Raw genomic sequence first — 6,569 nt, 5'->3', positions numbered from 1 at the left:
AAAGTTGGTGAAAATCACTTACTTCCTTTTTCCAGGAATAGTGCGATATGTAAAACTATATATATTTATCAAATCTCAAATAAAGTAATTCGCTTTTGAACCCTGTAGGAAAATATTTACAGATTTTATATTAGATAGATAGAATAAACTTTTTTTGTAAATAAAATTATTTTTAAGAACACATGTATTATAAGATGGCTTAATTGCTGAAAGCAATCATAACAACGCACCTTAGGAAAACACATTTAAATATCGAGCAAGTACGGAATATTACAAATTAAAGGCATTTTCTGGATTATATGTTGCATATTTTACATTGTATTTGTAAACAGTCAATTCAGTCTAATCCCACTTAACAATCACATAATAATAATAATACCCATGGACAATTCACACAACGCTATCTAGTCCCAAGTTAAGCAGAGCTTGTTTTATGGGAACTAAACAACAGATGTAAATAAATACATAATATACATAGAAAACACCTAGACCTATAAAAATAATGATACGCATGAATACAAATGTTTTTGCCGTACGAGGAATCGCTCTTTTTCCTTTCTACAATCTCTTTCTCTACTCCCTGTGTTCCCATTTGTGAGTCGGTATTGGGAGTCTAGCGGAAAAAATAGCCACCTCAAATACATATATAATATACATATAAAACACCCACACTTACACAAACAATTATACTCATGATTATAAATGTTTTTGCCATGCGAAAACTCGAACCCGCGACCATCAGAAGTAGGGCGATGTGCTAAACTGCTAGACCACCTAGGTCGTTATGTATGCACTAACAGAAACGAATAGAAAATCACCAACTCAGGTATGAAAGTACACATAAGTAATTCATATTTCAACTTTATGTACGAAACTTGATCTATGTAAGCTAGTTCATAACTTATTTACATCTTCATAAATAATACTGGTGAAGTTTCAAAAAGTTTCTCAAGAACGGATTTACTTTCTAACAAAGCCTTTAGTGGGAAACTTTCTAATTTGGGCGGAATCTAGTAAAACAAACACGTAACTGCCAGGATATGAATAATTTAGACAGGCGAGATGTAGGGACACACTTGTGGTCTACTGAGAAGAAGGAGAAAGTTTCTCACGTCGGCTCCCAGCGCGGGTTGATCCCTACTAAGGGTTCTAACACTAAAGTCCCTTTCGCAACTCGCCTAAGTGACATGAACAGAATATCATGTACTAACGCACTACTAACAGAATATCATGTGCACGCGAACGCGGCAGCGGCAACGGACGCGTTTAGCCCGTTCTAGTGGTTCTACTGTCTTTAAAATTATTTAAAACGTTGATTTATTAATTTAAAGTTATCAGAATGATCCTTTAATCGAGACATTATAACCTACAATTAAATATTCATTTTGTAGTGCAGTTTGAATCCGGTAAACATTTTAAATAACATATTAATTGTGTAACTAAGAAGTGACGGCAACTGTTTGAGTGTCTTCAATGGGTACAAAGGTCAGTTGTAAACTGGATGTGAATCATATTAACTATTGAACAAAGTGGCAGTTAACCGGTTCTACGCAGCTATATGGTAGTTAATTTCAAAAATTGACTTTATGAAACGTTGGCCTAGTGGTTATTCTCAGTAATTATTTGTGGACGGATGTGCGATCAAACCCTGACCACAACATTTTTTTTTTTTTTTTATGATCACGTAATATATTTTGAGCAATATTATCATACAACATGCAGTGTGCCGGCTGTTTGAGGGCAATTAAGGACCGAAAATATTTATTGTGTGAGGGATGCAATCAGTTTTATGATCTGGACTGTGCAAATGTATCCGAACAGCGTTTTTATAATACATTAGTTGATGAACATAGGAGAAATTGGAGATGTGTATTATGTGTAAGTAAGAAGCCCAAGAGCGATAACACTAATACACCAGCTCGTGCTGCTTTTCAAAGTCACAACTCAACGAGGAGGAGCTGTGAGGAGTCCGCTTCATTTTGATGTTTCTATGTCGGAGCAACCATCTATTATGGATATTCATAATGATACAGCTCAAAATGAAACTGTGGAAATGTCAGACATGCAGTCATTGGCCTTAGAAATGCGGCTATTTAGAACTGAGATGATAGAAGAGATGCGAGCTACTAGAGCACAGATGGCGGTGTTAAATGAAACTTTGGCTAAAATATCGAGCAGAGTCATTAAATGTGAAGAGCGTATGGATAAGCTCCAGGAGCGTCTGAGTGGTATGGAACATAGTATAGAAAATGGTGCAACGGAGGGCAATAACAAGTCACTTGAGGCGTCTATGACAGAAGATTGGAACTGAACGACCGAGATCAGGAGTTGCTATTAAATGATGTAGAGATTGCATGCATTCCGGAACAGAAAGTTGAGAGCCTTCCTCATATTGTCACTACTCTAGCAAATAAATTGGGAGTTCAATTGACAGATCAAGATGTAGTAAGTGCCACACGCGTAGGATATGTATCATCGTCCTCTCAAGTAGGTCAGCACAGGCCGCGTCCCATAGTGGTGCGTTTGTCTCGGCGCATCGTTCGAGATCGGTTATTGCAAGCTGCGCGTGTACGAAGGGGTGCCACTACTGAGGGCTTGGATATACCCGAACCATCCCGGCGGTTTTATGTTAATGAGAGATTAACCAAAAACAATAGACTGCTGTTCCGTCGAGCACGCGATCTGGGCAACCAGATGAACTGGAGATACGTGTGGACAAGGGACGGCAGGATATATGTGCGCCAGTTCCAAAATAAAGATGCTCCACGGTTTCGCATAAGGACAGAAGATGACATTGCACGGATTTTTGGTCAGGATGTTGTTTGTCCCTCAGCATAATTATTAACATCTATGTAGCTTCTTTTCCAGTAATTATGTATGGTACTGATTATAAACCATATTTAAAGTTATATTTTTGTATGTACTTTTTCTTTCAGTTTTGTTCTAAATTATTTCATCTAAGCATTATAGTAATTGTTTTAATTTATATACCTAATGAATTTTTTGCAATAATATTTATTCTTTTACCTTTCTTTTTGATAAACCTTTATTATTTTGTTTGTATGTCAACATCCTCTAAATCATATGTATGTTTTACTGTTTTGTATATGTACTTTTTCAGTAAGTTTTGTACTCTTTTATTTGGTCTAATTATCAAATCCATTGATTTAATTTTTGCCCTTAATGAATTTTTCTATGTTATATTACCTAAATTACCAAGTTACTATTTTTATTATCATCTAAACTCTATAACAAAAAGTACCAATCCTCTTAGAGTAATTGTTGATAGATTAAATATTTTATTTAGCTTCATAATTATTTTTGGTGGTTCTATGTATATATGTTCTGAGCATAAATGTTTGAGATGTGTATTATGTGCCCCAGGGTTTCAATTCAAATCGAGTGTACATTTTAATTCTCTAATCATAATAGATTTATTTACTGTCTTATATCTACAGTACATTTGGATTATGTATGTTTACTTATATAATGTGTACTTTCTAATATTATTCATTATTTTATTTAGCCTTGGGATCAATTCATGTAGCCTGGTATTTTTATTATATTATATTAGCTTTCAATTCTAAAACAAAATATCTTAAGTTAGGTCTAGTCAAAATTAATTTTATTTTTTTATTTTTTTTTTTAATTAAAGAAAGTCATTATGTCGGCGTCCCTAGATCAGCACGGGTTCCTTTAGCAATGTATTCTCACCGAACTGTTGCTTTTACGGGAAGTTTCCGCTACCAGGCGACTAGATGCTGGAATAATATCCCTCCACCTATAAGAGCCATTACTTCAAAACAGGTATTTAAGAAAAAGATAAAACTTTTTCTACTAGACAATTCCTAGCCAATTATATATTATTATTATTTTTTGAAAGCCTTTGGTCGCTTAGGTAATGGTCTGCGTCAACAGTTATTTGTATTTGAATTGATATTGATATTGATACATTTTGATTTATTTATTTTATTATTTTTTTCTTCTATTATTTTTATTAAGAATTAGTTTAATTTAAATTTTGGTAACATTAAGATTGTTGAGTGAATATGTCGCTGCACGCGATCGCACCACCACTGGGCTGCTACTGAAAATCAGTGTTTTGCTCGCTGAGCAAATTGTTCACTGAGTAGCTCAACCCTTTCGTATCCCTGTGGCACCTAATATATATTTTAATGTTTATTTTATGTTTTTTATTTTATGTGGAAGTTAAAGTATTATGTGTTGTATTTTTTTTTTATAATTATTTACTGTTCTTATGTGTTATTTGAATTTTGTTTGTACTATCTTTGTTATCGGGATACGAATAAAGATTTTTATCTATCTATCTATCTATCTACTAACTGAAACGGTAACAAGCTCACGGCTCGCCTCATAGTATGTGGCAATAGTCGGTAATAATATATAATAAAAATAACCCTGGATAATTTACACAGCATCATCTAGTCCAAAGCTAAGTAGAGCTATGGGTACTACACAACTGACATCTATCTAAATATAATAACTCAATGGTGACTGACATAGTGATCAATCAACGCACAGCCCAAACCACTGGACGGATCGGGCTGAAATTTGGCATACAGGTAGATGTTATGTCGTAGGCATCCGCTAAGAAAGGATTTTGATTAATTCTACCCCCAAGGGGATAAAATAGGGGGTGAAAGTTTGTATGAAACTTTGTCAATTTTAAACCGATCGGGCTGAGACTTTGCATGCATATAGCTACTATGACGTAGGCATTCCCTGAGAAAAGATTTTTATAAATTCCACCCCTAAGGGGATAAATTAACGCAAGCGAAGCCGCAAGCAAAAGCTATTCAATACATATATACATTTTTTTAGAAAACATGCACATAGATAGAATTTAACTTACTTATGAATATAAATGTTGATACGGTGCAAAAAATCGAACCCGCGACTATCGAAATTAAAGCGGAGTGCTAAACCGCTAGACCACCGAGGCTATCTACGATGTGAATAAATGGCAGCATGGACATGACGTCATCATATCATCATTAAAATTTGTGATAAGTGTGCGAAATTTCATAACCCACCGTTCGCGCAATTTTTGTAAAAAGAGGTAATTTTTTTTTATTTCACGTATTAAAATAGCGTTTATAAAATTGATCTTGCTGTGAATTAAAAGACATTAGCTATAACAACTTAACCTGCTTGTAGACGGCGAAATATTTTATTGGCAATTACTTGAATGTCTTAAACATTTTATTATCATTGGCCACTCTAATAGATTGTTTCGTTCAAAAATAAAATAACACATATTGCGTAGATATTAAAGTATCATTTGAAATAATTCAGTTCACCAATAAATTTAAAATTTGACTTCTTCTACATCATGTATGCCAACTTATTAGAGACATCTCATCTCATCGTATGCTATGCAAATTTTTTATTTTATTTATTTAAGTGGTATATCGAGATTGATAAAGTCGATGCTTCTTATCTTCTTAACTAAGCTCTTAATCATTATATGTACATCTACTTCAAACATTGATTTTTTTAATCCCTTTACTACATGATTATTGATAAAATTGTATGGTGTTTATTTCTAAACACATGAAATATCATATTATTTATTAATGATAATAATAACCCAGGAGAAGTCGCACAGTGCCATCTAGTCCCAAACTAAGCAAAGCTTGTGTTGTGGATATTAAACAACTTATATAAGTACATATATACTATTTGTAATATTAAGTAATAATGAATGAAAATAATAGAGATGCTTGTATAGACATTTATTAAGGCAGAGCGCAGTGACAGAAGTAAAACAAGTGTATAAAAAGAACTCTCATATTTTAAATATAGATAAACGAATATAAAAACTACCAGTGACTCTCATTGTAGGTCTAACATATTATAAACGTGATTTTTTGTGAGGATAGGTGTTGGTTACTCTTTCACGTGGAAACTACGAGCACATCTAGTACGTAATATCACAGATAATATGATATTACACAGTAATATATATAGAAAACACTCATATCAAACAATCATATTCATGAATACAAATGATTGCACCGTTCGAGAAATCGAATCTGCGACCATTGGTAGTAAGGCGGTAGATAAACCGAGGTTGTTACATCTTTTCTTTTGAATTCATAGAAAGTCCCAAAACACTGTAATAGTGGATAGTCTAATGGCTTTGTAATAGGTATAACTTCCCTAAAAATAAGATTATTTTATATTTATTTATACTTTATATTATTACAGGATGCATAATATTGTAATGTATTATCTTATCTGTGCTTTATATTTTAATTTCAATATTACATATATATATTAATATAATATATTGAAGACCGATGGTCGCGGGTTCGATTCCTCGCACGGCACAAACATTTGTATTCATGACTATGATTGTTCGTATCGTTGTTTTCTATGTATTATATAATGTGTATTTATTTACAGAAAAAAATCTATGTATTTATATCAATTATCTGTACCCATAACACAAGCTTTAGCTATCTTAACTTAAGTCTAGATAGCGCTGTGTGAATTGTCCTGAGATTACTATTATTACTATAATAAACCTTTTCAAATTTATTTTT

General features: G+C 33.1%; 1 pseudogene; it reads left to right on the top strand.

The window, feature by feature from the left end:
• Positions 1-1,040: 1,040 nt before the first annotated feature.
• LOC131841354 (uncharacterized) lies at positions 1,041-3,171 on the top strand (annotated as a pseudogene).
• The last annotated feature ends 3,398 nt before the right edge of the window (positions 3,172-6,569 follow it).

This window comes from Achroia grisella, unplaced genomic scaffold, assembly GCF_030625045.1.
Source record: "Achroia grisella isolate CSIRO2021 unplaced genomic scaffold, CSIRO_AGI_Agris_v1 utg1589, whole genome shotgun sequence".
Lineage (NCBI taxonomy): Eukaryota > Metazoa > Arthropoda > Insecta > Lepidoptera > Pyralidae > Achroia > Achroia grisella.
Note: the sequence above shows the minus strand (reverse complement) of the source record. Positions and strands in the feature narration are given on the sequence as shown.